The following is a 13479-nucleotide window of genomic DNA, read 5'->3' as shown; positions in this document are numbered from 1 at the left end:
TGCAGCTTCAGTGCACTTTATGGCACTGAACAGCGTAGTTTTAGATCAATCTTGAGCACAACACATTTTAGGCAAGGCTTCTCATTCCTCCAAATGGGAACTTGGGTCATTTTGTGAGTGTGTGCCTCTATAGTATCCTGTTTGTGGCTACCTGTGTACTCTGGAATATAGAAAGTGTACTTGTGTTTCATAACAATTAGCTTCCTACAGGATCAGGCACAAGCTAATATCTGCCTAGCAAACAGGGCCTGATGGATCTTCCTTTTTTTGTTTTATAGCTTCATTGGTGTTTGGTTCTTGTTTCCATCATTTCTGCTTTGCATCTGAATGAGTCTATGGATAAACGCTTTATGTCCCATTAAACAGGGTGAAGCCTCTTTGTAATTTTTTTTTTGCCTTTGTTCAAATAAATTTTATTTTGAAAACAAAAGAGTATATTTTAATTTCTCTTGATGACAATTGTGGTTTCCCAATCTGAGTGCAAGATTTGCTGATGTAACAACAGTATCACCAATAAAACCAATTTGCATCTGGGACAATGAACCAGTAAATAATTAATAACAATTTGAATTTAGAAAAAAATGGAGGAAGAACTGGAGCTGTTCATTCATGATACAGCATTTATTGGTTTGTGTAAGAACCTTTGCTACAGCCCAGAACAACAGGAGAAAATCAACAAAACGTCATACTATCTTTTCTTTTACAAAATAGTATTTTTATTTACTGTGTGAGTGTGTGTGTGTGTATCTACAATGCAGATGTAAAGCCCAGAAGACAACCTTTAGGAATGTTCATGTCCACTTTATTTCAAAGCAGCATGTTTTCTGATTGTTCTATATTGGGCTCCCGTGGAGCTGGACTGAGCGCTGCTGGAGAATCACTAACACATGTCCCCATGTGCAGATTTTACATAGTTTCTGCAAATCTGAGCTAAGACCTTCAAGCTTATGCAGACACTGATCTTCTTTCCTGAGCCCTACTATGTAGCACCATTTTGAGTATTTAAGAGTGCAAAATAGCAATGCTTCAGGACACATCACCCAAGAATGAAAATAGGAAAGACATTAAAAACAAATTCTTCCATTTAGAATTTAATGTGACAGAAATATATTCAGTGTAAAAACCTTTGTGAAATTATTGTTTTCAGTAAATTTTGTTTCCTCTCATATTTTACTTAACATAAAACACACATCATCAATCTCTAGGATCAGTCTATTCTCCTCTCTTAGGATTAAGAGATAGAGTCAATGTGGAATCTAGACACAATGATGTTATTTTAGCTTAACACAGACAGAGAATGTACCAATTTGAAGACAATGAACAGAACAGAAAATTGTCATGTTTAGTAAAAGAAGCCAAAATCACAAAGAAATATTTTGTATTATCTTAACCTGTGGAATCCCTGTGAGAGCCATCAAAGTAGAAAGGTACCCTTTGGAATGTTAAAGGAGAAAGGAAAAAAAAAAAAAGAGGGAAAGTGAAACAATATCAGAGATATTGTGGTCATTTGAATCAGAATGTCCTTCATGGGCACATATATTTGGATGATTAGTTTTCAACTGATGAACTGTTGATTAGGAGGGATGGCAAAAGCCCACACCAGGTGGCATTGCTCTATTTATCTCTCTGCTGCCTTGCTATCAGGATATAGTTTAGCTACTGCTCCAGCACCGTGCCATGATGAACTTCCTGAGTTTTTAAGCAAGTCCCCTGTTATATGATTTCTTTTATAATAGTTACCTTGGTCCTGGTGTTTCTTCACAGAAATAGTAGAGTGACCAAGACAGGTTGATATATGAAAATGTCATAATGAAGCATCTTTTCTTGAACAATTATATAAGTAGGGTAAAGTAGCAATTTCTCAGGTATTCAATCTGCACTGTAGTCAGCTGGAGTTTACAAAGTGCCTCGAGGAAGAGAAATATTAAAAATCATATTCTCAAAAGCTTTCATAGCTCTTTGTGCCACATATCTTCAGGAAAGTGAAATCTTCTTACCCTTATTCTTTGTTTCAGAGTTGAACATAAGTGTTATCACCCAGTGTGTATGAAGGTGGTCAGAGTGGGAAAAGCCACACCTGCACTGGGGCCTTCCTTATATTTCATTATTCCTTGCCATTTGACAATCATGGTCAAAAGGTAAGGCAAAAGTAACATATAATATCATATCATAACATAATATAACAGCAGCAGCAACATTAATAAAACCAAAACTACTGAACTTGATTTATGAAAGTATGTCATGAAAGGTTTCAAAAATTTAAGATTTGGGGTACATATGTGAACTTCATTTTGCCTAAATTTTATTTTAAAGTGTATTTTCTTGACACTTTGTTTTTTTATTAATTAATTCAGATTACATTTAAATTGTGATCCCATCACTTGTATCCTCCCATTTTCCACCTGATTACCCTCCCCTAGGTCTTTGACAGGAGGGGACCTTCTCCCTCACCATATGGTCACAGCCTATCAAGTCTCATCTTGGTAGTCTGCTTATCCTTTCTGAGTGCCATCAGGCCTCCCCACCAAGGGGAAGTGGTCAAATATGGGGCACCAGAGCTCATGATGTCACTGCTCTCCACACCACTGTGGAGAATGTCCTGTCCATTGGCTAGATCTGAGTAGAGGTTCAGTGTTTACTGCATGTATTGTCGTTGGTTAGTACAGTAGTTTGATCAGAGGCTCCTGGGTCCAGATCTTCCCATCATGATATTTCTTGTAGGTATCTAGGACCTTCTGGATCCTTCTATTTCCTCATTATATTTGATTAGAGATACATTTAAAAACCACTTAGTAGATAAGAAGCTGAGAAACTCACAGTCTAACATGTACTTTTATGGGGTGGCAAATAGTTTAGTCACAGAGTGCTTACCTAGCGTTTGAGTCCACAGGATTGATACCGAGCCTGAAAAAGTGAAAGAATCTAAACAAATAAAATATAATTTCAATTTGCCAGATTTAGAAAACGATAAATATCCTTGTAACATTATCACTAAACTATCCATTCATTATACATGAAGCATAATGTAAGGGGTATGTGCAACTAGGAGTGACTGGCATTTGTGAAATGCCTTCCATGCATTGAATGTAAGAAGCAGGCTTCAAAATTGTTACATGGTGAGGTAATGATGCATGCATAATGTCATATTTATCCCTTAGAATTCTGTGTGTTTTAGCAATGCATTTTGATCTATTTTGATCTCTTAAACATTATCTAAATTGAACTTCCGAGATGGCAATGGCCAGGGCATACCATAACTGAGTGTCAGAATATCAGTGACTGCATATCGGGTAAGTAACCTGATGGCTGATACCCAAACACCAATATTGGTATTTCCTGGTTGGGATGGAACATCCTGAGAGATGGAGACACACAGTTCTAAGACCCTAAACATCTCTTCCAGGTCCAGGAGTCAACACACAGTCTGGGGTACACAGTGATTGTCCTTTTTTCTATGCTAGTATGGGCCCCCAGTAATAGGGGAAGTCTGCTCCAGCAACCAGAACATGGATCCTTTCCACTTCCCAGAGAGTGGGATACCGGGATACCTGGGAAAGAACCCCCAACTGCCAACCAACGGTTGCCCTGTGGAGACCATTTGGACAATAGGAGCATACAGAGATCCTAGTCAAAGATGGCAGAAACCATCCAAATCTGAGTGTCTGGAGCCAAATTTCTGCTCAGCTAACAAGCTACTGTGTGGCTAGTTCTGAAACTCCATGACCTTTTCCCATTCTTTTGGACAGCCACTGCCAGCCTGAGAATAACGCCTGACTCCAAAGACAAGCTGATCCAGCCTTGAATTCAGGCCTACTAGCTGTCTTGAGAAATTCTGCCGGACCTCAACGGATCACAAGGGCCTGAAAAACTCAGCAGGTTCTGGGAACAAACAGCCAATGCCATGGACAACCAAATGGATATAGGCAAACTTAAGAACACAATCAACACAAAACAGGGCAAAATGGCTCCACAAGAATGCCCCTCAAACACTGGATATTCTAATGTGGCTGAAACACAGGAAAATGACCTAAAACCTAACCTTATGAAGTTGTTATAGGCATTTAAAGAGGAATTGAATAATGTCCTCAAAATCATACACAAAAATACACCCAAACAGCTGAAGGAAATGAGTGAAACTGTTCAAGACAAAAAAATGGAAATAGAATCAATAAATAAAACACAAAGGAAGTAAATCCTGGATATAGAAAACTTAGAGAAGAGAACAAGAACCACAGAGGAAAGTATCACCAGAGAATCCAAGAGACAAAGGAGAGAATTTCTGGCATAGAAGATAGAATTGAAGAAATCAATATAGATGTCAAAGAAAAATGTTTAATAAAAAAATCCTGACACAAAACATTGAAGAAATCAAAGACACTATGAAAAGACAAAGTCTAAGAATAATAGGAATAGAATAAAAAGAAGATTCCAGGCCCTAGGGAACAAAAAATATTTTCAAGAAAATAATAGAAGAAAATTTCCTCAATTTAAAGAAAGTGATGCCTTTAAACCTACAATATGCTTACAGAAATTCAAATAGACTGGACCAAAAAAGAAATTCCCCCGATACATAATAATCAAAACATTACATTTACAAAACAGAAAAAAAAAGCAAAGGAAAAAGGCCAAGTACCATATAAAAGCAAATCTATCAGAATTATACCTGACTTCTCAATAGAGATTATGAAAGCCAGAAGGACCTGAGCACATGGCATGCAGACACTAAGACCACAGATTTCAACACAGATTACTATAGCCAACAAATCTTACACTCACCATAGAGGGAGAAAACAATGTATCCCATGACAAAACCAAATTTAAACAATATCTACATACCAACCCAGCCTTACCTAAAATACTAGAAAGAAAACTCCAACCCAATGAGGTCAATTATACACAAGAGAACACAGGATATAGATAACAATAGCAAAACCAAAAGAAGACAAGCATACAAACACTATAACCACCAACACCAAAATAGAAGAAGCTATCATTGGTCACTAATTTATGTCAAAATCAATGGAGTCAACTCTACATTAAAAAGGTACAGGATAACAGAATGGTATGTAAGTAGGATCCAATCTTCTGTTGAAAACAAAAAACACCCCTCAGCAACACAGAAAGGCATTGCCTCAGAATAAAAGGCTGCAAAAAGTTACACCAAGCAACTGGACACAATAAGCAAGCTAGAGTAGCCATGAAAGTATCTAATAAAATAGGCTTTGAACTAAAATTAATAAAAAGAGATGGAGAAGAACACCAAGCAACTGGACACAATAAGCAAGCTAGAGTAGCCATGAAAGTATCTAATAAAATAGGCTTTGAACTAAAATTAATAAAAAGAGATGGAGAAGAACACCAAGCAACTGGACACAATAAGCAAGCTAGAGTAGCCATGAAAGTATCTAATAAAATAGGCTTTGAACTAAAATTAATAAAAAGAGATGGAGAAGAACACTTCCTTCTCATCAAAGGAAATATCCAGCAAAAGGACATTTCAATCCTGATCACATATGCCCCAAATACAATGATACATTCATTTGTAACAAAAACATTACTACAGCTTAAATAACATACTGATCAACACACATTATTCTGGAAGACTTCAACACCTCATTCTCACCGATGGACAGATCATTGAAACAGAAGCTAAAGAGAAAAATAATGAAACTAACAGATGTCATGAATCAAATGAACCTAGTAGATGTCTACAAAAATGTTCACCAAAACACAAAAGAAGATATTTCCTTCTCAGCACCACATGTAACCTTCTCCAAAATTGACCACATAGTTTTATTACAAAGCAAAGCTCAACTGATATAAGAAAATTGGATTAATCCATTATTCTTTATCAGATCAGACCTCAGCAACAACAGAAATTATAGAGAGCCTACACACTCATGGAAACCGAACAACTCCCTGATCAATGGCCACTGGATAATGAATGAAATAAAGAAAGAAACTGAAGACTTCTGAAAATTCAGTGAAAATGAAGGCACATATCCAAACTTATATCTCACCATGAGAGCAGTGCTAAATGGAAAGATCATAGCACTAAGTGTCTTAATAAAGAAATTAGAGAGATCCCATACTATCAACTTAACAGTTCACCTGAACTCTTGCTGCAGCAACACGGGGCGGGAGCCCCAGGAGCTTGGGCGGAGAGCAGGACTCCACAGGTGTAGAGAAATGACAGACAAGGCAGGCAATCACCAGCTTCAGTTAGGCAGAATGGGGAAAACCTAGATACATCCTGCCCACCAGAGGCCACTGACTAGGAAGGGCAGACTGGAATTTCCCAAGAGCCTAGACTGGAGGATTTCCAACCCATCCCATCCCTTCACCTTACAGATGATGTAGATGAATGTGGAGGAAGAAACAACTGCAGGATGGACGTGGGCCGTGGGCTGCTGTGAGCCTGGCCCCTCTGGGAGATGTCACAGGCCTGCAGATCTCTGAAGAGAACGCCACCACCCCATTCCTACCCCACCTCCAAAACTGCGGTACCAAATTTCACTGATTTGCCCTGGGATATTAAAAATATGTATATGGTTGATGAAAATAAAACACACCTCCTGGCAACAACAACAACAACAAACAAACAAACAAACAAACAAAAACAGTTCACCTGAAAGCTTTAGAAAAAAGCAAGCAGACACACCCAAGAGGAATAGACAGCAGGAAATAATAAACCTCGTGTATGAAATCAATAAATGAGAAACAGAATATACAGATAATCAATGAAGCCAAAGCTGGTTCTTTAAGAAAATCAACAACATGAAAAAACAAAAACAAAAACAAAAACAAAAACAAACACAGAGCCAAACTAACTAAGAGTCAGAGACAGTACCCAAATTAACAACATAAAAAACAACATACATAACAAAAGACAATGAGACAATTCAAAGAACCATTAGGACTTATTTCAAAATCCTGACTTCCACTAAATTGGAACATCTAAAGGAAATGGATGATTTTCTTCACAAGGTTGTCCACTTACTCTACATATTTTCAATATAGCAGTAGAAGTACTAGCTAGAGCAATACAATCACTAAAGAAAATCAGGGACATTCAAATCCCAAAGAAATATAATATCACAGTATGCATAAGTGACTGCAAAGATTGTACTAGAGAACTCCCACAGATGATAAACACCTTCAGCAAAGTGGCTGGAAAGAAGACTGATTTAAGGAAAAATAGCCCTCGTGTGTAAAAATAACAAACAAGCACAGGGAAGAATTAGGGAAACAACATGCTTTACAATAGCCATAAATAATATAAAGTGTCTGGGGCAATGCTAATAAAGAAAGTCAAAGACCAGTATCACAAGAACTTCATGTTTTATGAGAAATAAATTGAGCAAGATATAAGAAGATGAAAATATATCCCATACATGGATCAGTAGGATTAACATAGTAAAAATAGTTATTTTACCAAGAGCGATCTACAGACTCCATGCAATACTCGTCAAAATACCAACACAATTTTTTACAGACCTTGAAAGAACAATTCTAAACTTCATATAGAAAAATAAAAAATCAAGAATAGCTAAAACAACTCTGTGCAATAATTGAATTTCTGGAGGCATCTCTATCCCTGACTTCAAGCTATACTACAGAACAACAGTAATTTTAAAACTGCATGGCACTGGCATAGAAATAGACTGATTGATCAACAGAATTGAATTGAAGACCCAGAAATTAACCCACATACCTCTGGGTACTTGATTTTTTCCAAAGGAGCCAAAATTGTACAATGGAAAAATATAGAATCTTTAATAAATATTACTTGTTTAACTAGATGTCTACATGTAGAAAATGCAAATAAATCCATATTTGTCACCCTGCACAAAGCTCAAGGCCAAGCGAATCAAAAACCTCAAACAAGATCCACTAAATTTATTAGAAATGTAAGAGTCAAAGAGCCTCAAACTCCTTGCCACAAGAAATAGTTTCCTGAACAGAACACCAATAACTCAGGCCTTAAAATCAATAAATAATAAACAGGAGCTCTTGAAACTGAAAATTTTATGTAAGGCAAAGACCACTCTCTATAGAAAAGAAATGAGCAGTCTACATATTGGGAGAAGATCTTTATGAATCCTACAAACAACAAAGATCTGTTACCCAAAATATATAAAGAACTCAAGAAACAACAACAACCACCAAACCAACAAAATAACCCAATTGAAAAATGAAAAACAGAGCTAAACAGAGAATTCTCAACAGACAAATCTCAAGCGCATTTAAAGAAATGCTCAAAGGCCTTCAGGACATGCAAATCAAAATAACTCTGACATTCCATCTTACAACTGTCTGAATGGCTAAGAACAAAATTCAAGTGACAGCACATGCTGGCAAGGATACAGAGAAAAGCAGAACACTTCTCATTTGCTGGTGGACAAAAGGCTTTGGGAATCATTCTGTTCCTTTCTTAGAAAGCTTGAAATGACTTTACCTTAAGACCTAGCTGTACTACTCTCGTGTATACACCCAAAAGAAACTCCACCATACAATAAGGAAATTTGTTCTAGAATATGCATAGCAGCTTTCTTGGTAAACACTAGACTCTGAAAGCAAGCTAGATGTTCCTCAACTGAACAGTGGATACAGAAACTGAGACATTTACATAATGGAATAATACTCAACCATTAAAAACAAGGAAATAATGAAATTTGCAGTCAAGTGATTGGAACTAGAAAGGATCACCCTGAGTGAGATAATACAGACCGAGAAAGACACACATGGTATGTACTCATTTATAAGTGGATTTGGGCCATATAGTACAGGATAGACATGTACATACATAGAGAAGAAAAATAACAAGGAGTGCCCAAAGTAGGATGCTTACATCTCACTTAGAAGGAAACGTAGAACAAACAGAGGTATTGGTGGAAGAGAGGGAGCAAGTAAGCAGAATGAGTAAAAAGTGTGGAGATCAGACCTGGAAGAACAGGGTCAGGAGATTTGAAGGCATGCAGAAAAAAAAGAAGCTGTCTATGGGTGCATCTCTGTGGCAAGCTGAAAACTAAGTCAGAATAGACCTCTGGAAGGATTTGAGACTGAGACTTCTATTGTAGAAAGAGACTGAAAAGGACACCCTCTCACTGAACAAAACTCCTAATGGAGGGAGGAGAATACTAACTCATCCACAAAACCTTGTCCCAAAATCGATTCTGCTTACAAGATGTGCAGGGATAATGACAGAACAGATAGAGTATAGATTGAGGGAATGTCCAACCAATGCCTGGCCCAACCCAAGACCTACCCTAATGGACATAGCCAACCCCTCACACTATTCATGCTGCTTTGCTATGTTTGCAGACAGGAGCCTAGCAGAGTTGTCCTCTTAGAGGCTCCACCCAGCAGTGGCTCAAAATAGATTCCAAGACTCACAGCCAAACACTGGGTGAAGCAAATGTAGACAAGTAAAAAATTGGGCAAATGATCAAAGGACCTAGATGTGACAAGAGCTCCACAAGATCAACAGAGCCAACTAACCAGGGCCCAGTGGGGCCTGTGGAATCTCAAGCACCAGTTAAGGACCATGCATGGACTGTACCTAGGTCCTCTACATACATGTAGCCAATGGGAAGGTTAGGCTTCATATATATCCTGTAGTAAAGGGAGTGGGGACTGTCTCTGACATAGACTCTGTTGCCTGCTTTTGATCGCTTCTTCCGGATGAGACTGACTTGCCAGGCCACAGGGGAAACGAATGAAGTCAGTACTCATGCGCTGTGTTGAGCTGGAGTGGGTGAGTGGGAAGTGGGTTCCCTTTTCTGAGGGTATGGGGGAAGGATGTTGGAATTGGGAGGAACAGAGGGAAGGGGCTATGAATGGAAGGTAAATTGAATACATAAATGAATTAATTAAAAAGTTTCCTAAATTGCTTTGGGTTGGATGCCAGTCTCCAGAATGATTTACCATTGAAATGAAATTGCCATTTCACATGCTTACATTCCAGCCTCAAGAAAGGAGAAGGAATGTGGACATTGATTTCATTATTACTCATGTACATATAATTGATTATCCCAAAATAACTTTAAGCAATGAAGAATGCCTATATCAGAAAATGTTTTTATGTGCTGTGAATGTTGTACACCCATGATTGGAAACAGAAGCAGAAGTTCCTGTGCTCAGGAGAGTGATGGACTTTGCACAATGGAGCTGTTTGTTGGAATATCCATTTATATCCTCTATAATGTATTTTATAAGACATCAATAATTCAATTGATGAGACTACAAGGTGGATATGGAAGAAAATGATGGAATGAGAAAAGGAGAAAGAAGGGGTGCAAGGGAGGGGGAAGGAGGATGAGGGAGATAGAGAGGGATGAATAGCTCAGGAAGGAAGGGAGGGGAAAGACAGGGATGAGAAAGGAAAGAGGACAGAAGGAATATGAGATATAGTAATGACTGGAGCATTACTCAAACAAACATTCAACGTTACACCACAGATGCAGCAGACCCAGAACACACACAAAAAAAGCACATGCCCAAACGTCCTATTAAATTCAAATGCCATAGGTGGAAAGAAAAAACGGCAAGACCTTGGAGGGATTTGAGGGGATGTATGCAATCTAACAAGAAACATAAATAGAAATATCTAGTTTCACTTCAGAACATGTGTAAGCAGAGGCAGGAGCAGAATGAACTTCTAATTTTTAAAATAAAAGAAACAAGAGATGCAAATTCTATATTTTTTTACAATGATTCTCCAAGTAGACATGACTCATTTTCATCACAGTCATAAACATGGATTCCATAAAACTTGTTAGTATAATGTAGCATATTTATGTTAATTTAAGCCAATGTCCAGTTCACTATTCTACAACAATATTTTAGTAATTTATAATGTATTTGTTCACACAAATTTATTACTATTAAGTATTTGATGAAGCCAAAAATAGATGAGAAATATAGATTTTTTTCAACAAACTAGCTTTTAAAAGAAAGTCTTCAGAGAGAGAAAAAATAAACAATACAATACAGGCCATTGAAAGCCTACTTGAGTTACAGCTCAGAAGGGAGATGGCATTGACTGTGGAAAAGAAAACACAACAACAAGAATGCTATTTCCATGCCTCCATAGTGATGTGCTATGGTGGAGAAGCTTATGAAGGCAGTTTTCTCTCTGTTTTTGTTTTTTTAAAAACTGACCCCCCTCCACCATATGTGGGTGTGTGAATGTGAACATATGTGCACACGTGGTGACCAGAGTACAACCTCAGGTGTCATTCCTCCTGCACCATCTCATCCACTTATTCCTATATTCTTCCCTTCCTTCCTTCGTTCCTTCATTCTTCCTTTGTTCCTTCCTTCCTTCTTTCCTTCCTTCCTTCCTTCTCACCTTCCTTTCAAAAGCCTGGAACCATTTCTAGTGTCTGCTTCAGCACCATGCCTGCCTCCAGTTACCATGTTCCCTGAATTTACTGTCCTGGACTCTATTCCTGCCAAACTACATCCACCACTGCCATTACCATCAAATGCTCTCTTTTATAAGTTGCCATGCTCATGGTGTTTTATCACAACACTAGAGAAATAATACACACATTTTATTAAACATAATCTTGGGAGTGGATGGGACTGTTAAACAGGGTTGCTGAACATTTTCTATGCATTGTTAAATACTAGGCTCAAGAAAGAAAATTTAAAAGAAAAGTATTTCCTAACAATCCACATGTGAATATTGAAAGTGATAGAAATACAAATTGTTTTATTGTAATTATAATTGGTAGTTTAATTATTATCTATGGACAGTATTGATAAGACTTTGGTAGCAAGTATTTCTTTTTTTCTTTTTGGCTATGAATGAGTTTTTTTTTAACATATACATTTATATTATTTCACTTGAGTAAAATAACTACATACATCAGGAAGAGCCACAAGGCAATCAGGAATTAGATAAATGTTACATTCATAGTGATTTGGCCATTTGTATTTGGCAAACTTGAAGTAAATATCTTTCCTATCTTGTTCGGTCTAAATTTCTGAATAGAGATTAATATCTATCATATCTCTATTAGCTTAAAACATCTATCTTGATCTAAAAACATCTTAACCCCTAACCTACTAAGCTTAACTGAAAGACTAAACTATCTGGTCTTCAAACCCATCAGAGACTTGAGAAAGGATAAAACTTAAATACCTGAGTGAACAAGGAGTGCAGATTAACAGCTTCCAAAATGAAAAAAATGACCAAGGCAGTTTACTGCCTGAACAGTCACCCAACACTCTCTATAATGTTGAAGCATCGTCTTCAGCCTTCTGGCCCAATATATCTGAAAGACATATTTGTGAGGCAGGAACTACTGAGGACTTGCTTACCTTGTCTTCACAGAGTTTGGTATCAACTCTGCCTGCATCTAAACTTGCCCATTTTTAGGCAGATTCTGCCTGCGGCAGAAATGAAGATATTTTACTCAATGGCTTGTTTGCCACATTTGAAGCCAACTCCATAAAGAGATTTTTTGATGTTCATCTTCTTGTTGTCTTTTTGTCAAAGAATCTTAAGAATAATAAAAACATATTTAAATGCCATATTCTGTAGGGCTCTGAGGCTTTTGAAGACCATATTTAACTATTTTACCTTATGTATCTGTAGAGTCATATCTATCTATTAGACATAGAGTATATATTATTGTGGTAAAATTAGACTAGTTTTTGACATGAACATGATTTGCATCAATATACAAAATTCAATAACATTGAATTAAAAAATAACTTTATTTGTGAGAAACAATTAGGGCCTTGAGATGAGGAGTAGATTCAATAATCTACCTTTTGTTCTATCCTCCCTCTATATTTCTATATCTCCTTTCCTTCTTTTCAGCTAGTATCTCCTTACCTACAAAAGAAAGATAAAGGAAAACAGATATGTCCCTGAGTCACAGCTCTCTGTAAAGGACTAGTAATACTTATAACCAACTCCCAATTAAAATAAGCATCTGTAGACCAATAGAGTAAACAGATATCTATCCACCTCCTTAGAGGAGATGGGACGTTCTTCTCTTAAGGTTTCTTCAGGCTCGTTTAGGGTGAATAATTTCTTTGAAGGGCTCCCCACAAATAAAATTGAGGAAATGGTTAAGTAAGGCAAGGACAGCATTTGTGGCCCATATTTCAAAAGTTGTGAAATTCTAGCCTTAATAGGAGTCCTGTGTAGGACAGTCTTAACTGTTGGACCATTTGGGATCATAAACTTTTTACAGTGCTGCCGTGTTCTGTTGGGTAACAGCGACTAAGACGGCTGGGGCTGGAACATGGAGAGTACAGGATGGCAGTATCCACCTTGCTGATAGGAATGAATAATGTCAGGTCTGATTCAGCATCTGTGTCCAGTTCTTTTGTTGTGAAAACATAATTTCTCACATGATGTAAAGAATTGAAATGGCAGAACAAGCAGGTAACTAATATTGCTAATCCCACCACATGGGAATAGCTCAGAGACTGCCTGAAATATAAAATATTATCCAT

The sequence above is a fragment of the Acomys russatus genome, chromosome 14 (genome assembly GCF_903995435.1).
Source record: "Acomys russatus chromosome 14, mAcoRus1.1, whole genome shotgun sequence".
NCBI lineage: Eukaryota > Metazoa > Chordata > Mammalia > Rodentia > Muridae > Acomys > Acomys russatus.
Note: the sequence above shows the minus strand (reverse complement) of the source record.